Raw genomic sequence first — 22961 nt, forward strand, 5'->3', positions numbered from 1 at the left:
TTTAAAGAGGGCCTAGCTCGGTTTGAAGTCTGAATCATTGCTTTTCAGAAGTATGCTTCTTCTGATATTTTATTTCCATTTATTTCCAAAAAAATCATGAAACCAAATTCTTCTATTTCTGCCTTCTTCCTCTTGGAAAATCTCTTTTCTTTCTGGCATAGTTGCAAGATGCTGGTTTTACACCAGCATAAGATGTGGGTCATGTCCAAAATGACCCACTGATCACTAAGTACTGATGTGGGTCATGTCCAAAATAACATGTACAATTCTAGCTGCACATAATGGCATGAGCCAGCCTTGGCATCTCTCTTATTTTTAAGGCTTCTTGAATTTCTTTCCATTTTTGAACATGAAATTTTGTGCCTACAGCTCTTTGAATTTGAGTTTTTGCAGGATGTAAATGAACCTACTGAAGGTCTTAGATGATAACAATTTGTTAGGAGACCCAGTTCTGTCAAGGAAAGCCCAGACTATTTGGTTTGCCTGCCACATTTACTATCTTTAGTGGCCTCTTTAGTGCCTGGTGGCCTCAATTATGTACCATGATACTGAAGGTGCCCGATCATTTATCAGTATCAGAAACTGAGACGCTCTTGTTATATTCCTTTACATTTACAATTATTTTGTGCCCTTTTATTTTATAAAATCACTGTGGAGCTGATGGATACATCACCTAGCCCATAGAAAAATGAGTTCCTGATGTGTTTAGAACATGATTATTTTGAGGGTTTTTTTTTTACCCAAGTACTTTCTACAGTTGTAAGCATATCTTCTGAGCCAACATCAGGTCTTTCATTTTACAATCTAATTGTGTGAGCCATTCCTAGCCATTTTTAGTTGCTGTATCAATGACTTTTCTTTGTTTCTCTGGTCAGTCGGTTGGTTGTTTTGTTTGGAAAACTGCGTAAGGTATAGCCTATAAAATAGTAGGCTTAATTTCTGGTGCATCATAATTAATTGTAAATTTCTATTTTTTCTTTTTTTTATTATTTCATTATTAATTAGTAATGAGTTATGTAATTTAGATGTGTGTAAATTTCATTGTTCGTTTGTTTGTTTAAAACCTGCTCTCGTTGTCCCAATATTCCTTAGTTCTTGATAAATGAGAAATAAGGAATAACCATTGCCTAATCAGCTTATTTGCATCATTCATTCACTCATCATAGCGCAATATTTTCCATGGCTGTTGTATCTTTTACTACTTTGGACATCTGTTTTCCTAGCTTAAGAACTATAGCCTGATCAGCCTTTCCCTTTGTGGAAGCCATCATGTCTTTTTGGCCTCCCTTTCTTGCTCTTCGTAGGTCTGTTCTATGCCTACTGAATTCCTGTTGAGGTTCGGTTATCAGGACTCTACACAAAGGATGGGTACACATAGGATGGGTACACAGTGGCATAATAAAGTCTTTGCATGTTATTGTTTCTACAAGTGTATGTATGCAGGTATGCACAGGAGAAGTAGAATAAGATGCAAAGGAAATTTGTACAGTATGATAAAGCAGTACAAATAGACGATGATTATTTGACTATGGAGACCAATCACAGAATCACAGAATGGTTAAGATTGAAAGGGAACTCTAGAGATCATCTAGTCCAGACCTCCAGCTCAGGCAGGGAGAGTTATAGCACATAGCACAGGGTGGCATTGAGGTGAGTTTTGAAGACTTCCAGAGAAGGACACTCCACAACCTCCCCGGGGCAGCCTGTTTCAGGGCTCTGTCAAACTCAAAGTTCTTCCTCATAAGCAGATGGAACTTCTTGTGTTTCAACTCACATCCATTACACCTTGTCCTATCACTGGCCACCGCTGAGAAGTTTGACCCCTTCCTCCCTACATTCTCCCCTCAGGTATTTGTACATGCCCCTCTCAACCTTCTCCAGGGAAAACAGGCCCAACTCACTCAGTCTTTCCTTGTACAATAGATGCTTCACTCCATTGATCATCTTGGTTGCCCTCTGCTGGACCCTCTCTACCAGGATGATCAGAGGCCTGGAACATCTGCCATATGAACATCTGCTGAGAGAGCTGGGTCTGTTCAGCCTGGAGAAGAGGAGGCTGAGGGGGGACCTGATCAGCGTGTATAAATACCTCAAGGGAGGCGGTGAGGAGGAGGGGGGCGGCCTCTTTTCAGTGGTGGACAGTGATAGGACTAGAGGAAATGGCTTCAAACTGAAGCATTGGAAGTTCCACAAGAACTTAAGGAAGCATTTCTTCACTGTGAGGGTGACAAAGCACTGGAAAAGGTTGCCCAGAGAGGTTGTGGAGTCTCCGTCTTTGGAGATCTTTAAAACCCACTTGGATGCAGCCCTGTGCCATGTGCTCTAGGTGACCATGTGTGAGCAGGGGGGTTGGACTCGATGACCTCTGAGGTCCCTTCCAACCTTCGACATTCTATGATTCTATGATTCTATGATTCTCTAGAATCTCCACATCCCTCTGGAAAGCCCAGAACTGCACCCAGTACTCCAGGTGCAGCCTCACCAGAGCTGAGTAGAGAGGCAGGATAACCTCCCTCGACCTTCTGGCAACACTCCTCTTCATGCAGGCCAGGATCTCATTGGCCTTCTTGGACATGAGGGCACTGCTGGCTCATGGTTAACTTGGTGTCAACCAGGACTCCCAGGTCCTTCTCTGCTGAGCTGCTCTCCAACAGGTCGACCCCTAATCCGTATTGATGTCTGGGGTTATTCATCCCCAGGTGCACGACCCTGCACTTGTCCTTGTTGAACCAGGTCCCTCTGAATGGCAGCACAGCCCTCCGGAGTGTTGGTCACTTCACTGAACTTGGTATCACCTGCAAAGTTGCTCAGAGTGCACTCTGTGCCCTCATCCAAGTCATTGATGAACAAGTTGAACAACACTGGTCCCAGTAGTGACCCCTGGGGGACAGCACTAGCCACAGGCCTTTGACTAGACTCAGCCCCATTTATCACCACCTGCCATTCAGCCAGTTCTCAATCCACTCACAGTCCACTCGTCCAGTCCACACTTCTGGAGTTTTCCTATGAGGATATTACAAGAGATGGTGTCAAAAGCCTTGTTGAAGTCAAGGTAGACAATGCCCATGGCTCTCCTCCCACCTATCTGGTCAGCCATCCCCTCATAGAAGGCTATCAGGTTCATCAAATGTCATTTCTTCGTAGCGAATCCATGCTGACTGCTCCTGATCACCTCCTTCTCCTTCATATGCCTAGAGATGGTCTCTAGGATGAGCTGCTCCACCACCTTTCCTGGGGCAGAGGTGAGGATGAGCGGCCTCTAGTTTCTCAGCTCCTCCCTCTTGACCAGTGGAAGGTCTTCCTCTCTTGTGTTTCTCTCTTTCATATCTGGACTCTGTAGTTCTTGGGGACTAGCCTTAGCAGTAAAGACAGAAGCAAAGAAGGCATTTAGTAACTCTGTCTTCTCTGCATTCTCTATCACCAAGGCATCCTGCTCATTCAAGCAGTGGGCTAACATTTTCCCTAGCCTTCCTCTTACTGCTGATGTATTTATAGAAGCCCTTCCTGTTGTCCCTGACATCCCTTGCTAACTCTAATTCCAGACAGGCTTAGGCCTTCCTTGTTGCACCCCTACATTCTCTGACAATGTACCTATATTCTTCCCATGTGGTCTGGCCCTTCTTCCACATGATGTATGATTTCTTCTTGTCGTTAAGTTTACCCAACAGTTCCTTGCCCATGCATACAGGTCTCCTCCTTACTCAACTTCCTTCTTGTGGGAATGCACCGACACTGAGCTTGGAGAAAGCGGTGTTTGAGTATTAGCGAGCTCTCCTGGAACCCCTTTCCTTCTAGGACTCTGACCCAAGGGACTGCTCCAAGGTGCTCCCTGACGAGGTCATAGTTGGCTCTCTTGAAGTCCAGATTTCCAATCCTACTTCTAACCCAGTTTCCTCCACGCAGGGTCATGAATTCCAACATCTCGTGGTCGCTGCCACCAAGGTTGCCCCAAACCTCACATTTCCCACTAGACTGTCTCTGTTAGTATAAGGTCTAGCAGCACCACTGCCCTTGTTGGCTCATCAGCCACCTGCATCCAGTAGTTATCTGCACTGTTCTGCAGGAACCTCCTGGACTATCTGTTCCTGGCTGTGTGATTATCCGAGCAGGCACCATGGTGGTTGAAATCCCCCCTAAGGACCAGGGCCTGTAATCAGAAGGCTTCTCGCAGCTGCCTGTATGCACTCCTTCTTTCTAGTCAGGAGGCCTGTAGTAAACTCCCACAACATTGGGAGCCTGCCCTTTAATCCTCACCCACAGGCTCTCGACCCACGCTCCATCCTCCCCTAGGCAGAACTCCATACATTCTAGTTGCTGTCTCACTTAAAGAGCAACTCCGCCACCTCACCTTCCTAGCTTCTCCTTCCTGTTCCAGTCTAGGGGAATTGTAATGTAATATGTATTTTTTCACTACTCTATTTTTCTGTGTAATATGACAGAACTAGAAAATCAGAGTCACTTCAAACTTCAGCCCCTCCTGGACTCCCACAGACCCAACACTTACGGAGATTAGAAACCCTAGCCATTTCTTCCCATAGGGTCAGAAATCGATTCTCTTATCTCCTGATCCACTCCCAACCAACAGTACATATCACCACCAGACATGTCATTCTCAGTTCTTTTGATCACGTGCAGCTATGTTTCTATGTAAAGTAAGGCAGTTGGGGTTTTTACCATCTTTTTCCTTCTTTTGAGAAGTCCAGCTTTCTGGTGCCTTGGAAATTTTAACTGTTCTATGATGGGTACCCATGCTCAGCCAATTTGACCAATGCTTCTGTGGTCAGTAATAGGTGATATGGTCCACGCCACTGTGGAAGAATTTCTTGCAGGAAATGGACATGTGAGCAATCCAGCCTTTATGGACAATGTGAAGCTGGTTGATGGTTAAGATGTGAAGGAAACAACTCCCAGATGTCTGATAAGGAAGGAAATGAAGCAAACAACTTCCGGCATCTGATAAGGAACTTTGAAGGAGGATTAACACAAGTTGAATTCACCTGAGCAGCTGCAGCCGTCCAATAAGATTGTTAGCTTGTGCATGTGCTATCTGTGATTACTCCAATGAGAAGCTTCTGAGTAGCACGTGGACACGGCAATTTAATATATTAAGAGCTATCATGGCTTTAATAAGTGGCATTCACTTAATCACATTGATCGTGTAGTGGTGTCCATTTGATCCTCTGCTACACGCCACCTCACCACCAGCAATACTTCTTTCCACTCTTTGATCAAGACCCAGTCTCTTGGTTGGATACAATGGACTGTGAAATCCAAGGGCAGGGTTTATGCTAGCTGGACTTCCTATCAGAGAGATTTTACAAGATTCTGGACACAAATTGCCTACTAGCCCTATGTATTGTTATAGCTTTTTCTTCTTCCTGGGTGATGGTACTTCTAAAACTACCTAAATTACTTCTGGGTCAATATATCGTAAACCTCCAGTCAAAATGTGCCTCAAATATTTGACCCTTTCTTCCACCATTGATGCTTTCTTTTCAGACACCCTAAGCCCTTTCTCAGTCCCTTCCAAAACTGAGCAACTTCACAGTGCTTTCCTCCACCACACCCTGATATTACCCTGATAGGAGCAAGTCATCCACATGCTGTGACAACCAACTCCCCTGTCTGGGATATATTTCTTCGGTATTTTCTGGAAGGCTTTTTCAAATAGGTGTGGTGCCTCCGTGTGTCGATGTGGGATGACCTTCCATGTCAATCCTTTGGTTTTTTTTTGTCTCCCTCCTCTTGTTCCCATTCAAAGGCCTGCTCTCCACAGAGACTTCCTTCCCTCTCCTAAAACAAGATACTACTTTTATTTTAAAGACTATCTGACCTAGTTACTTGAAAATAATTTGGTTCCATGTCCAGTTTTCCATATTATCCATAATAATCCAGAGAGGCTTCTGTTAGTTGATTCTTATTCACCAGTGCAAGATATTTGTGATAACAATATCCATTATTAACGGTAGCAATTATTACAGAGACAAGCAGACCAATTAGCAATTAACAACTAGCAAATAGCACAGCTTGCTTGTCCCAGAAAAAAAGCAAAGCAAAGAAAGATAATATAAAGTAAAACAGTATAGTATTATTTCATCTTGTCTGTATTGCAGACTCCCAACCTTATAAGGAGTTACCATTACTGCCTACCCTGACTACCCTTTTACTATTACTGCCCATCCTAGGCACTCTTTACTTTATCATTACCGTTACTGCCTGTTGTCACCATTTTACTCACTCGTTCAATTTCAGAGTTTATTTTTTTTCTCCTGTTGGACCTAGTAGTCTAGTCAGACATTGGCAGTACCTAGGAGTCCTTTCCATGATCTAGTCCTTTCCACCTTTTCTTACCTGAGGACCGCTCTCCTCCCATCCGCCAGTCTTACCCACAGATTCATCTGATTCCCTGCTCATCTGTCTCCGGACAGTTTTGGAAACCCAATCAGTCGTTCAGTGCCAGCTGCCATCAAAGAGAGTTGATCACTGAAAATTTTGGTGAGGCGCACTCTTGACTTTGTTCATCATCTGCTGTCCCCAGAAGGTGGAAGTCTTCTGGACATCCCCTAGCTGTGTGGAAAATCTTGCTGTCAAGAACTAAATGTCCAAAAAGGAGACAGAGGAATCCTAAAACTTTATTTGAATAAAGGAAGAGTCCATTGGGGCATAACCCTGTGGGGTCTCTCAAATTACATGAGGGCACAGTCTCCTTTTATCCTAATTTCCCAACTGAGGTAGGCCCTCTTCTTTTCCCCACTAAGGTACTCAGAAATTACAGACTTGTCAGACTGCCTAAAATATGTTGCTTCTTGATATGTTTCCTTCTCCAGTCAGTCATTTGTTGATAAGGAGCTCTCTGCCCCTTTCCTGTTTTCCCCAAGGTGCAGTCAGCTGCACCCAATCTCATACGCACAGCACGAACTCCGTGCCTGTGGTTCCTAGTTCTCCTCGGTAAAGAATTTGGAGTAATTCCCTTAATTGTAAAGGCACAGACTCCTTTTTTTGCTCAAATTTAATTGAGAAACTAGAAAGGATGACTGTCCGCAGTAAAACCTAATAATTTCCCTTGGGATTAAGTTACCTAATATAGACAGATTTGAGCACCTTTAGGGAGAGGGGATAAAAATGAAGAAAGTGCATGAAGTTGAGAGAAGTAGAATTCTTATTTTCTTCTTCTTCTTCTTATTTTCTTTAGCGTAAAAAAAAAGGTCAGCTGTTCAGATAGAAACATTTATTACACATAAAAATGGATAAATTGTTTCAGGATCAATGAAATTTATTTATACTATTTTATCTTATTTATTTTATCAATTATCTTTAGTCAGCCATCTTCTAGCTGTCGCCTAATGATGATTCATCTGCCTTTTTATAATAGATATGTGATAGTCAACACATATTTCACTTTAAATCTGATCACTGCTCACTGTTTAGGTATAGATGAACAAAATTTCCTTATTAGTGAGTTTTAGTCCTCTTGGAACTAAAATAATAATAATAATAATAATAACAACAACAACAACAACAATAATAATAATTGTAGTAATAATAATAATAATAATAAAGGAAAACACACCTTATTGTTGACTGGTAGAAAGAATTTTTCCTTCCAAAACATGAAGAATGTTATAGGGGCATAGGGGCAAAAAAAATGATAAAACGTCCATGAAATATTAGTGAAATATTCTGTGTGTACACTGTGTGCCCCAACAGAGACATTTCTATATGTTTGTCTATATGTCATTTGGCTTTTATAAAGCAGAGCTCTACTGAATTTAGGGTGCAGATGTCCAGATCTCAAATTGTGTAAGTATCCTAAATACCTGCAAGAAAAAATGGTGGACTCTGAATGCTTTTAAAGTTGTTGTGAGCTGGATCCAGACATCAATGAAAGGAGTGATATTGGGGCTGACTTTTTTATTAGTTGAATGAGTAGCACATTGGTGCAGAGAAAAAAAAGATTTATTTCCAAGATATGCCCCAGCATAAAAGACTTAAATTGACACCTTCTTGCCCAGAACAGGGGTCTATTCAATTCATAATGAATAACAGTAGTGATAACAATAATGTATTTTTCCTGTCCTCCTAGATCTTTGTAAATGTGCTGAAAGTCAAGATTTATAGAGGTGAAAATGTGCTTCAGAAAGCATACAAATAACATATAAAGAATTCAGAATAGCATACAAAATGAAAGCAAAAGTCAGAAAATGTGGAAGTTTTTTTTCATAATCACAACTTTCAATTAGGACTTTTAAGCACTTCTGAAAATGTGGCTATTTCTGGGCCTGTGGAAAGTCCTGGGATGCATAAACTGGAAATAAAAAGGTACTAAAAATCATAACAAATATTTCTCAGAGAAGAAAAAACTTGGCACATAAGAAAAATATTTTAAATGATAGTGATTTGAGTAGGATATATGTAGTCTGATGTTCTGTACTGAAGGGAATGAGTAAGTTTGGCCTGTTTAGCCTGGAGAAGAGAAGGTTGAGAGGGGATCTGATTAATATGTGCAAATACCTGAAGGGTGAATGTAGGAAGGAAGGGGCCAAATTCTTCTCAGTAGTGGCTTAGTGATAGGACAAGGGGCAATGGATATAAGTTGAAACACAGGAAGTTCCATCTCCATATGAGGAAGAACTTCTTCACTGAGACGGTGACAGAGCCCTGAAACAGGCTGCCCCGGGGAGGTTGTGGAGTCTCCTTCTCCAGAGGTCTTCAAAACCCACCTGGATGTGATCCTGTGCCATGTGCTATAGGTATCCCTGCTGAAGCAGGGTGCTTGGACTAGATGATCTCTACAGGTCCCTTCCAACCTCAACCATTTTGTGTGTGTGTGTGTGTGATTTCATTGTCATTTCTTAGGACTGTTAATGTCTGAATGGATTCTTCTTTAATTTGTACATTATATACTTCATATACATTTGTGCAAGAGGATAGGGCCTCACTCCTCACATATAGATGTAAAATAATATACCACTTCTTGTATCCCAATCTTCCTGGGTATTTTGACATGCAGTATAATATAAAGAACCAAATAAAGAGTCCATCTAAATTTCCCTATAAGAAGAAAGACTTTGAAAATGCAACTTAAAATTCCTTTAGTTTTGATGACTTCATAAAGGTTCCAAAAGGAACAGCACTGACTTTGATATGGTAAAATCTCTAAAACACATTCAGATTAACATAGTGTGAGTTCCGTGCATTGTCAATGTCCCACTTGTAGCTGAAGCCTCTTATTCTTCCTCCTAGTTACAGTGTTCAAAGACTTCATTTCTTTCTTCTTAGAAATAACCTTTCCATACTAAAAGGCTGCCATTACATCTGCTCTGTCTCTTCTCTAAGCTAAATACCCCCAGGTCTTTTCATATTTCCTTGTAGGCCTTGTCTTTTAGACCTCTCATATTTCTTACTACTGTGCATGGGACTTTTCCCAGTTGGTCCCCATTCTTTTCCGAACAATGAATTTTTATTTTCTATTACCAGCAACCAAGAGCAAACAAGAAAGAAAACAGCAACAAATCAATGCCTCAGATATTTACATGTTCTCCTCTACACAACAGAAAAACTAAGGAAAGAAGATTATAGAGACCTAGCATTTACTTGAACTAGTCCCACCATGTAACTACTTGAACAGCAAGAAGCTTTTTGTAAAGGAACCGTGTGATCCAAATTTCCAATAGTGCTAAGGAATGAGTATTAAAGAACAGTATAATTTTCATTCACAGAATTACTGCTTTTGTGGAGCTAAAGAAGAACCATTCAGCAGAGAGATAGATTCTTGTTTCTCTTTTTTGCCTGTGGCAAAACATTTCTGTATTAATTCATTGATGTTTATAAAGTAGTTTGACTTCCTCAGATGAAAGGTATGACATCAGTGTTTGGTATTACATGATTATTAATTATTATTATTTCTTATTATTTTCCAGGCCAAGAAGCTGTTATATGTTTCATAAAGTTTAACACTCAGCCTTTGTACTTCGAATCAGAAAAAGAAAATAAAAAAGTTCTAAATCTCTCTGCAAAATAACAGAGCTCTCCACTCTGAGGTCCTCAGAGAATTTGTATTTGAAGAAAGTAGATACTGAAACCACAAAGATCCCCCAAAAGCAAAAATAATCAAAACCTTTCAGAAGCGAGAGAGCTGCTGGTCAGATTTTTCACTGTTCTGAATTGATATCTGAATTCTCACAGATTTTGTTTGGGATAGTAAAGGAAACACTTAACAGTTAGTATTTTGAGAGTCAAAGTTTAAGTTAGTAATATTTTTGATGTTACTTTTAATAAACTTTTGGGGGAGACTGCAAGCTTCTGTGTGTGTAGCAGTTGGCAGTCTAAAGCTTGAGATACGTAGCAATAGTTACATGAACACATGCATAAGGACAGTAGCTCGGTTCATGTAAAAACTTAGCTTTTTGTTGTCGTTGTCATTGTTGTGGAGGTTGGAAGGGACCTCTAGAGATCATCTAGTTCAACCTTCCTGCTCAAGAAGGCACACCTAGAGCATGTGGCACAGAGCGGCATCTTAGTGGATTTTGAAGACCTCCAGAGGAGACTCCACAACCTCCCTGGGCAGCCTGTTCCAGTGCTCTATTACCCTCACAGTAAAGAAGTTCTTCCTCACATGGAGATGGAAAGCTTGGAGCAGATAAGGGAATATAATTAACATGTATAAGTTCATGAAGGGGAATGTAGGGAGGAAGGGGTCAAGCTCTTCTCATTGTTGGCCAGCGATAGGACGAGGGGTAATGGCCATAAGCTGGAGCACAGGAAGTTTCGTCTCCAGGTGAGGAGACGAAAGGGAAGGGACCTCCAGGTGAGGTCCCTTCTTTGGGACATGTTGGTAAAGTCTCAGACTTATTTCATAACATGCTAAATCCTTCTGAATTACCCTTTTTTCCCAGGTAATCTCTTTATCCTTCACACTATTTGCACATTTTCTTATTTAACTTAACACCTTTGAAACTCTACTATTCCTGTCTTTTCCTAGTTCAGTATCATTATCAGCAAGATTTTCTTATCTGTATATTGGGAATATAAGGCTGCAAAAAGGACTCAATGTTTTGCCCAGTTTTTCCCTCTGTGTCTTGGGACAGGATAAGCTATGCTTATGTCCTTCTTGATGGATAATTATCACAAAACATCCTCATTTCTTTAAGTAACCTACTATCACAGCATATTTTCTTCCCTGTTAAGACATGCTGGCATTTAAAAAAGTATAGAAAAGCTTCTGGCCTATGAGCTCAGCACAATTTCTTCTATTTGCCGTATCTGATTTCTCTTCTCACTCTCTCTTCTACAGCACTTGGGATCATTCTTCAGGTTAAGAATGGGAGCACTCAGTTCTTACAGTAGTTTATAGAACAGGAATGTTTTCTTACAATCCAGTCAGTAGGGTGAAATAAAAGGTCAAAGATATTAACTCATAGTATAGCTCACATTTTGGAGCTATAGGAAGTGTCCACAACAGCACTATTTTTTTTATTCTCTCTGCTTTGAGTAGGACTCTGCCACCTACAGAATCAGTATCTAAATGCATTCTGTGGCTACTTGCAATTTAAGATTCTTTCCCTGGCTATTTGAATGGAAATGTTATTAATATCACATTTATTTCAACTGTTAAGAGTCAAAAGCAGTCTTTGTTTCTGTCTTGCACTTGGTTGAACATGTTGTCAGAACCTATTAAGTATTAAGAGTTAATAGTAAGTACAAAAGCTAATCTCTGTTTGCACAACTCTCCATTACCTATGTGTGATGAATTTCCACTAAAAGATGTAGCTGTGTCTTGTATTAAAGTGTAAATTTACTACAGCAAAGTATGAGGAATTCACAAGTCATCTTGAAATAACATGGTTAAGGATTCATAGCACATTGGTGCTAGCATTTTGTGAAACAATTCTTTAAAACAATAATAATGTTGACATTGCAAAGAGGAGCAATGCATATTATATCTCATCTAGAGTTTTATATAACAGTGAGTCAGAAAAGTTTACACAATGTAAGATTTTTTTTCTAAAGTTTCTATGCATGTAGTGTCCTGATTTCTTTCAGCATCCTAAATCCCTTAAAGAAGCAAAGTCATAAAACTTTAGCAGCACTAAAGAGCTATAGATTTTTTATCTGGCAAATGGAAGACCATGTCTGAAATTTATTGGCAAATTATAGGAGTAAAATTTGCCTCCCACAGTGGAACACTATTCTTAGACAATTAAGGAGAGAGACATTAAAATATAAATGTGTGTCCTTATGTGTTTAGGAACTTCAGTATGTAACACCTTTTAATGAAAAGAATTTATGTGGTAAAATTCTTCAAGAGCATAGGAAATGGCTTCTACAGTGATTGCAAACTTCTGCATGCTGTAAACCTTGCTCTTATGGATTTTATAAATTCCATAGAGTGGAAATTCCAGAGTGTGTATATAAATGAGTATATACATATGTGTATATATATGTATATACACAAATATATGTATATGTATATGTATATATATGTATATACAGAAATGTGTATATATATGTGTATAAATTCCAGAGTACCATCATTACCCCTGTTAGAAGTATTAGAAATAAACATTTGACATTAATCAAATAAAACACAGCTCTAGCGCAGTTTTTAACTTGACAGTTCCTCCCTACCTTTGTTTTTTGTCAAAAAATAAAGTTTATAGTTGTTCTTCCAACATAGAAGCTATCAGTTGTTATTAAAAGTTACCTTTTTAACATTTACAAAGTTAAGTGCAAATGGACTTATGTCAAAAGGAGACATTAGATGTGAAATTTTGAGAGTGCTTACATTGTGACAGAAGATTTTTTGAAGTCATACCTAACAGCACTTCACTGCTCCTTAATGAAAAGAAATAGATTCATCAAGAGATTAAACTTACTTCATTTTGATGTTAGGTTGGTGATCGTAATGATGCTCAGAAGTTACTTTAACAGGAAGATTGTTAACTGCAAGGTAGAAGCATATAAAAGGTAAGCAAATTTTTTTGAATGAAAGACTGTATGAAAGAGTTTTGAAATAGAGTAGGAGTTCTTTTCTGAGTGTGTGCTCAAAGTTTAAGTGATCATGTGCTCAGATATACAAGCAATGCTAAAACTGATTTGGGGCATGTTAGCAAATCATTAGGGAAACAGCAGAATCACAATTGTACTATCAATCTGTTTTTCCTTCATTTTGCAGACTTCATTTTTACTGAACTGCATTTTGAACTGCCAACCAGGCTTGATTGTGCATTTATAAAGGATAGATTTTTTTTTTTTTTGTGACTCAGAAGATTTGTTTTGTTTTATTTTGTTTCTAGTCATAAAGACAAACTATTCCTTGTAGCTAGACATCATTTGGGCATCTGAAACATTCACTAAGGAGGCAGGTATTTTCTGATTTTTAAGTGCTTTTTCCCTCAATCAGATTGTGGTCAGTGATTCTAAAGAAGCTTGACCACAATGATTCTAATACTGTGCTGAGGCTTCCGCCATGGCGGGAATGTCTCACAGGCAATGAGCTGCATTCCTTTCAAATGAAACAAAACTGGGAAGAGAAGTCCTGGAGAAATCTAATGAATGCCAGCTGAACATTCAGCCCATAGGCCCAGTCTGGACCAGGAAGGAACACTGTCAAGGCAACCAGGGACATCTCACACTACAGAACAAAGAGTAAACAGCAAGGAGTAGTGGAAGAAGACATGCTAGACTTGCAAGAAGCGAAGAGCATCAGAAAGAAATGATTATACACACAATTGCAGCTTTTTGTGCCACCTATCACCTCTCCAAAGGAACGCAGCAAGGCATGAAAGCATTATAAGCCTGCTGTTCTGGCCCAGTGATGGCAATTTAAAAGAGTGACTGAAGATTTCCCCTATCAAAGTCGTTATATCACGTTGAATGGCTTCACTCACAGTTTGGGGGTCATGTTTTGTGAATAGTAGAACATGGCCACTGAACGGGCCTGCAGAATTGTGCAACTGCTGGTTGTGAGGGTCTTCATGCAGAGGAAAGTGAAGCAATGGAGCACAAGGGCAATTTCTTACAGCAAAATCAATTGTCAATGTGGACATGATGGCACATTTGGAAGAAAACACAAATTCTCAGCAGGAAGTTTGAGACTTAAGTATTAATTAAGAGATGAATTGCAACCTGAAAAAAAAAAAAAAAAAAAAAAAAAAAAAAAAAGGCAAGGCAAGCAGGTTCCAAATTAGGACTGATATTTTGAATCAACATCAGTGTAACATAATCTTCTCAAGATGTTACATTTAATATCACCTTGAACGGCCGCATGCTTGCCATTCAGGAAGCTTTCTTTTAAAATAGGAATAGAAACTGCTAGCTTTAAACTTACATTCAGCTTCATCTTTTCAAGGATAACAGAGATGGGTAATGGAATCAAAAATTACTGTTTATTTAACAATATAGAAGCAACTTTTGCAAGCACGTTACAAGCACTGTAACCAATTTTATGGGTGAGTTTTGCATCTGCGTATAATGCAGCTATATGGATCTATACATAATCATATTATTGAAAGTGGAATTATGTTTGTAATAAGAGTGGTAACTCATGAACATATTTTCCAAAGGAAAATGATGGGAACTATTACAAATAAACTGTCAAACTGTGTTCTCGTAGAAACACTAACATTTGCAGATGAATTCTGTGTGAACAATGGATTGTTACAGTTTGATTCTCATTGAGGAAAGGAGGTCTTAACTGAGAAACTGCAGGGAGCTCCTAGAAGCTCTGAAGTAATGTGAGAGTGAGGATAATTCTGTTTTTCCTGTGCCTCTTCTATTGAGGCAGATTTCCATCATCCATACTGTTTTTGCTGTTTTTCTGAAGCTTTTTTTTTTTTGTAACAGATTGTCTGCATGCCTTCTTTACTCATTGATGATTGCGCTTCTATGTCCATTTCTATGCCATTATCAATATATAGAATCCTAAGTTTATTACAGAACTCCCTATGTTATGATGATCAATTAAGACATAAATAAGTTACTTTGAATGATTATTAAGGAGGAGCTACTGGGAGTTGTTCTTCTAGATGGCATTACCAATACTGATCTTCACTTAGTTTCCTCTGTTATTATGAAAGAGGCCTTCCATATATTAGCATTTGCAACTGTTTGTGCTGCTGAACCTAATAAAGCCTACAAGCAGAATACTTAGAAATCCACTGATTAATTACAGGTATTACAATACAAATTATTATTATTTAAATCATCTTCAAAACGCTTTAACACAGAATGCAGTTATGCATGCATGATTTGTTTCTTTTCACTGATACAAGAATCTATCCTTATTCTGTCATGTGGAAGAAAAAAAAAGGCATATGCATACAGCAGGAATCATCTCTCCAATATGTCACAGAGAGACAAGAGATGTAGAAGCAGGAAGCATTTCCCTGCTACTGTCTGTGTTGTCCACACATTGTAAATGTCTCAGTCCTTCTGAAATCAGTGCTGGAGAGGAAAGTCTTAAATTTCCTGCATAGTGCACAGATTGTCCTACTTCTGAGCCCACGAAGCAGCCAAAAATCAGAGCCAGCAGAAAGACTGGTGTGTTACCTTGTCCTGCTGACTCAGTCTTGTAAGGCAGTCCATCTGCTGTCACTGTCATGCTGGTTCTGCTAATACTGAAGAGCTGCCAGAGAAGACACCCTGCTTCTGGGCTTTTTATTGAGTCCTTGGGAATATGAACTATGGTGTGTACAGAGGAGACAGAGTAGACTGTGGGAATGGGAAACTTGATGGATTTGGGGGCAGGGAGAATGTGACACTGCTGGCTTTTCTGGGAAAATGTGCATGAAATCAGAAGGCTCTTGTAGAAGAAAGAAATTCTTAATTTGTAGTTCGTATATTTGTTCTCTGATAGGGAAATATAATACTGGTGGATTTGCTTTGGAGTACTATTAGAAAAGAAAGGTAGCAGAGATGATTGAGGGAACCTAATTTCAAAAGAACTTGATTCTAAACTGGAATTAATGAACTAGGAAATGTTCTTGAAAAAATGCAAGGAATTTTAGAAGTGAAGACAGAGGGAACCTTGGAAAATCAAGAAGGCAGGAAAGACTATCAATTTAATGATCAAGGACAAAACAGATGAGCAATAGTTTTGTTAGCTTATATTCCCTCCCTTTTTCTCTGAGATGTTTAAGTGGAAATACCTAAACTTAAAATTCTGTTTGTACTTTGATTTGGAAGGGAGAAGAAGAGGGCTGTTTTTTTATTTATTTTCTTGTTGAAAAGTAACATACATCAGAATGGAAAATTGGCAAGTAGGCTATTGGTTCATTTTTCAGATACATTACCAGAGAAAATACCTCGGCTGAGCTCATGTAATTTTTCACTGTTTTTTTTTTCTCCATAATTTACGCTTTTTTTTAACTTGATTTTCCCATGGTAACAATGTAACACAAATGGAATACAAATGTGTAAATTGTTTAAAATTAAAAACCTAGAAGTTTAGGCTAGCTCAAATTCTAACATGACCGTAGATGCTGTCTTTTACATTATTATGATTTGTACTTAGTAATTTTAGTAATGTCAGTAATTTTTAAGTCCTTTTTCAGTTTCAACCAAATTTGAAGGATGACTTTAGTTTTCAAAGACACTAAGCTACAGATTTCAAGAAATTGGCAGGTGGGATAGAAGAAAGTTTCACATTAGTGAAATGTGAAACTTACTGAGAGAAATTCTGGAGCATAAGCTCAAATTTAATATCAGAAACCAAAGTGGCAACATGTGAGAAAAGCAATTGTAATGCTCTACACTGTAGTGAAACAAGCTTTGGCTAGAGTTCCCTTCATAGGACGAGCTACAAAAAAACATAGATCTCCAGGGAATCAGCCTTCCTAAATTCTGCTGACTGTGGAAAGATTACTGTTAGTGGAGAAAACAATTTGGATGAAGTATTTCTTTGAAAATATGTCCTTCCTTCCTTCCTTCCTTCCTTCCTTCCTTCCTTCCTTCCTTCCTTCCTTCCTTCCTTCCTTCCTTCCTTCCTCCATGCTTTTCTTCCCTCCCTCTCTCCCTCATTCCTTCTTTCTGTCTTTTTGTCTTTCTCTTTTTCTTTCGTCTTCCTGTCCTTCATTCTTTTGAGAACTTAAATCCTTACTCTAAAAACAGAACAGAAAGGAGGTAAACTAGATTTTTTTTCTCCTGCATATTTTCTAGGCAAGACAGGAAATATCATTTCTCCATTTACCATTTTTTTTCTGAAGTCTTTCTATTAATTTGTTTACACAATGAACATATACTTTCAGCCTTTTATTTACAAATGATAAATAAGAATATATTGATTCCTTTTACCAAGTAAAAATTCAAATTTTGCCAGAATGAAATAATTTATACCAAAGAGAGGTTACTTGACTCTCATCATTTATAGCAAGAGAATAGAGATTATGTTAATGGTAACCATGGTTTAGTGAAACTAAAACTAGTTTTGTAGTGCAACATAAACTTCTTGTGATTCTCCATCATTAAAAAAAAAAAAAAAAAAGCATGATTCCTCCTTTGGATTTTTTTTTCTTTTGAGCTTTTCTCAGATATGCTTCTGAATTCTTCCTTGCTTGTGGGCTGTTTCAAGTGCATAAATTGTTTTTTTTTTTCCTTTTTTTTGTATAAAATTTGAATAAATCCACCAATTAGAAGGCAAAGAAGAGGAAGATAAGTGTTGTATCTTGAAAGGAGCAATGAAGAGCACAAATACAGTATTGAGAAAAATTGACTGAGCAACAGGCTTGTAAAAGAGAATGATAATGTGAGTCAATAAAGTTATCCTTCAAAAAAAAAAAAAAAGAAGGAATTGTCATGCAATTGTCATATGAAAGCAATTCTTCTATTCTTCTCTATATGAGTAGAGTATATACCTCATCTGGTATATAGTGTCTAGTTCAGGACAGAAAAAAGTTTGATAAATGTTTATACCAATTGGCAAGAATCCAGATGAGGATCTTGTATTATTAGAGGACCAGAACACTTGTGAAAGAAGTTTGAAAGAGCTGAGCTTGTTTAGTCTAGAACAGGGAACAATGCAGAGACACACGACAACAGCTATTGTGAAAATGACAGGACATAATTTGTTCGATTTGTCTTAAAAGAATTAGGATGGGCATTAGGAAGAATCTGTCTAATGGTACAATACTGAAGTGCTTGATTACAGGAAGCTGTGAAGTCCTTTCACCAGTACCGTTTAGACAAACTTTTGCCAAGTGGATTTATGTTTGGTTGTATGTAATCTAGCTGGGGTAGCAGTAAGGACCATCTCTTGAAGTCTGTGGTAGCCTGCTTTTCATTTCAATTACATTAAAGGATCAATGAAGTTCTGTCACCATTTAGAATCATATTTTTGAATATTTAAAAATATTTCCAAAAATAATGCAGCCTAATCTTTTCTTTCCTCACATACTACATGTGAGGTGCAAAACATCACTATCCTGACCGATTAATATTTTATGTCCAGGAACTTTTGAAGTTGTATTAGCTTTAAAATTCTTCATTTGTAGTAGCTATGTGCTATGCAATATTTATTTTTAAATAATACAGCAAATTTGCCATATTATATATCCTAAATATAGGACTTGTGGATCTATGTTTCTATTCAACCATATTGATTGTTGTGATTGTGGAGATATTTTGTTTCCTTTGGAATCTAAAATCCTGACAAAATCTGTCCTTTTTGTCTGTTGTTTGTATTATTTTTCATTTTCTTTTATGTGATGTTTATGTGGTGGTGGTGATGCTTTCAGATGGAAAGGTTTGGGGAAAGATGCTTGAAACATAGAAGGGAGTTATAGGAAAATTTATTCTATGGTATACATGTCTTTTTTCTTTTCAATTGAGATACGTGACTGTGGGATTTTTTTAACAGGCTTATTTGTGGCATTCTTTAGAATGACAGTGGTATTTAATATATTGATGCTAGTGTAGTAATAATTGCATAGCCAATTTGAAAGGCAGCTCTTAAGTTTAAAATTTGTCAGATATCACTCATTAAACATGCAATGGCTATAGGTAAGATGAACTGGATATATTTTGCTTAGGAAAACAAAGCTTTACCACGTGGTCACAAATATTAAATGCAAGTAATGATACTGTTGCAATGTTTGGTACTGGTGTACAAAAAATCCCCTGATGTACCTCCAAGAGTGAGAAAGGATGGTTTTAAGAGTTGGTTCACATGATAAGATTTGCAAAGAAAAAACTTGCCACATCTTATGGAGAAATTGCTCAGAGATTTTCAAGAAATACTGTTAATTCCCCAGAGACGAGGTTGTTTGGATATGGTGTTTTTCTTTTTTTTTTTCCACATCTCAGGAACTGATAGGGCTCTATAATTTTAGCTATGATGCAAGAAAAATATGTGATCATGTCTGAAATGTGTGATGAAGTGTAATGTGGAATCTCTTGTCAGTTCTCAGAGCATTCTTTGCTGTCTGGATATATCTTTGCTGTATGAGATTGGTACAGCTTCTGTTTTATTGCTGTTTTCATTATTAACTCATAATTGATGATTGAGAGTTATTTTCTCTGGGAGAGGAAGACAACATATTTACATGCTTACATATTTGACAACATGTATACTTTATTGTGTATTTTATTGTGGCTTTTTTTTTCTTTGAAACAGCCATTATACTCCTTTTTCGATAAGATTTTCCCGAGTGTGATTTGATGTCATTTTCTTGTCATTGATCTAATGATATAGCTTTTAGGAGAGTCCATGCTACAAGAGATGCTGGAGATTCCAACATCTGTTTTAGAGAATACAGTCACATGCATGTTTTCCTGCTAGAGTTGTCTCATTGAATATACTAATAATTTAAATTCTATTAATGAGAATAACAGGTCAATCTTGTAGCTGATGTGTGAATAAAAAGATAATAACCTGATTAAGTGCATGAGCTCTGCCAAGTTCTGATAACATGCCAGACGGACGGCAGGAAAGCCTACCAGAAAAGGGATGGTGAGACTTTGAGAGCTTTCCCCCAAACCAAAAGGTAGGTAGAAGTCTTGAGGAGGCAGGACAGTTCTGTTTCACTAACATTTAGAAATACCTAACTCACTGAAGAACTGACACACTGAAAAAAAACTAGATCATGGGCCATTTATTCATTTGAAGATACTGGAGGTTCCACCTTCTGAGCACTTTCAGGTACTTCTTTGAAGGACTATAAAGGACAGAGTCTAGCAGTGATAAGCAGGGATTGGGAATGATATCTGACCAACTCTTCCATCCGCACAGTGAGTATCCCTCCAATCCCCTTCACCTGGGACACTGGGCTAAGGTAACTAACTCCCCGTGAGTCTGAGTCTGAGAGTCACCTATACATTCAGGGTGTAAGTGTGCTCAATTGCAGCTCCTTATAATGTTGAGAGGCTCCTTATAATGTTAAGAGTACATTCAGGGTGTGAATCACTAGCATTTTCATTTCCTTGCAAGGTTGAGAGGCCCCTGTACACACAAGGTGAAATAACAAGCTATAGCATTTTATCTTATCTTTTTTTTTTTTTTTTTTTGGTCTTTTTCACTAATTTCACTAATTGCTAATTACTAATTGGTAAGCCCATCCCTATAACCATCTCACCAGTTAATAGTAGATATTGCAAACAAAGGTCTTGCACTGGTGAATAAAAAAAAACAGCTAACTAAAGCCCCTCTGAATAATTTTACTGTGTCTTTTAACAGCTCAAATGGATAGCGCGACAGTAGATTAGAGGTGACAGGAGCCATCTGGGCAGAGGAAAGAGCTAAAGCAAGTGACATGCTTATGGTCTCTCTCCCTTGATATATCCCTCAGTGGTGAGGCTGATCTCTCTTATTTCTTCTCAGATGCCTTTGTTCCAGTACACTTTTTTTCTTCCAGAATGAGCAGGTTTAAACAAATGCTGAGACCTCTGCAATGTTAATAAAAATGGAGATTTTTATCTTCCAGATCTCTCCAACTGATGCATGTTGCCAGTTTAGGGGAAGACACTCTGAAAAACTAGCAGCAGATAATAGCCTTACTCTGGAAAAATAATCAATTATATGATGCATTAGCTATTTGTGTATGTGCAATCTGAAATGCTCGGTGATGTACAAAACACTTTCCACACTGGAAAAAAAGACAACCCAAAGTGTTGTCTTGTGCTAACCAGTCATGATTCTATTGTTATTTTGAGGAGCTGGCCAAATTTGAAAAAGAAATTCATTGCCACTCTATGAAAATAAATGTATGTAAACAAGCGTATCATTAGAATTCCGTAGTGGGATATCAGTTCCCTACACAGAACTTCAAAGTGATATCTAAGTATTCATTATTACTTTCTTAAATTAATAATAGGCACATTGTGATAGATCTATAAGACATTGGTTGTTTGGTTGTCAATTACTGTAGAAACTGCTTAAACAAATGAATGTTTGACTCAGAATATGGAATAAATTCCATGGTCTTTTACTAATTTATGCAAAATGTCATTAGATGAAAAGGTTCTAACCATTTCATCTTTCTGTTGCTAAAATTGTGTTCTTGCATGGAATTCTTCACTGTTCTGCAAAGGAATAAATGAAAAACTGTTGTTCTCCCACTTAACCTACAGCGCCTTTTGAACCTACTCTTCTCACCTATTTTGTTCCAATTGTATTTTTTTTTATCAGAGTTGTATGGTAGGATATGATCTGTGGGCTCTGTTAAAATCAAATTTGTAAAGGAATACCTGTACACATTTGTTCTTAATATAATTCTAAATGTCTTAGTTAATTATAACCCTATTTTTATGAGAGGTTTTCAACACAGAAAATCATAGCATAATTTTGGACTGGAACAAGTAAAGAAAATGCATATATTACACACAAATTCTGAATATTTTAAGGTCTTGAAATGAATTCACACATGCATATGTCCATAATGAAAGAGAAGCTCTGAAGCATTAGACTTATTTCAGAATTGAAGCTTTAAAAGACATGCAACGTGCAAAAAACATGTTATCAGACTAAGATCTTTCTTGTCAGTGTTCAGTATTTTCATTATGTTTATATAGCATTGCTTGAATATCTTTCCACACAAAAACTATACTACTCTACTTATTTTATTGTAGCTTTTGTGATTTGCCTGCTCTAATCACAGGCTTCTCAAACCATGCAGCTTACAGGCAATGCGCTATCACTTTGCCTACAGTCATGTCTTCTGTGTAGCAGGAAAAAAAAAAAACAAAAACAAAAACCAAACAAACAAAAAAAGAAACAAGAAAACCCCACCACCCTACTGGCTCCAGATCTCCTGATTTTATACACATAGCACAAGATATACCATCTTGCTAAGTAATCTCTGTTGCAGAAACTCTTTCTATTTATAGTGAAATTAACCTATGGTTTCATTTCTCAAGCTAATCTCTGGCATGTTTTGTCTGATCGCTAACAAAGGCTGAACTCACACTGCAGCCTTCCACTCATGAAGAACTAGTAGGGATCCTTGCTGCTCTACAGCAGACCATTTTTCTAAAATACTTAAGAGCTTACCATTTTTGGCTCTCTGGTCTCCTGGCAAATATCAATGAAATTTTCAGTTTGACCATTAGTTAAAAGGTTTGAGTTTGGAGGAAAGGGAGGGGGAAAATGGGAGAAAGAAAAAACAAATCACAGAATCACAGAATATTTAAGGTTGGAAGGCACCTCTAGAGATCATCTAGTCCAACTTTCCTGCTCCAGCAGGGACACTTACAGCACGTGACACAAGGCTGCATCCAGGCAGATTTTGAAGATCTCCAAAGAAGGAGACACTGCAACCTCCTTGGGCAGTCTGTTCCAGGTCTCTATCACCCTCACAGGAAAGAAGTTCTTCCTCATATGGAGATTAAATTTCTTGTGTTTCAATTTGTACACTTCACGTCTTATCTTGTTGCTGACCTCCACCAAGAAGAGCTTGGCCTCATCTTCTTTACATTCTCCCTTCAGATATTTGCACATATTGATAAGATCCCCTCTCAGCCTTCTCTTTTCC

This window comes from Nothoprocta perdicaria, unplaced genomic scaffold, assembly GCF_003342845.1.
Source record: "Nothoprocta perdicaria isolate Ctin4 unplaced genomic scaffold, notPer1 scaffold_126, whole genome shotgun sequence".
Lineage (NCBI taxonomy): Eukaryota > Metazoa > Chordata > Aves > Tinamiformes > Tinamidae > Nothoprocta > Nothoprocta perdicaria.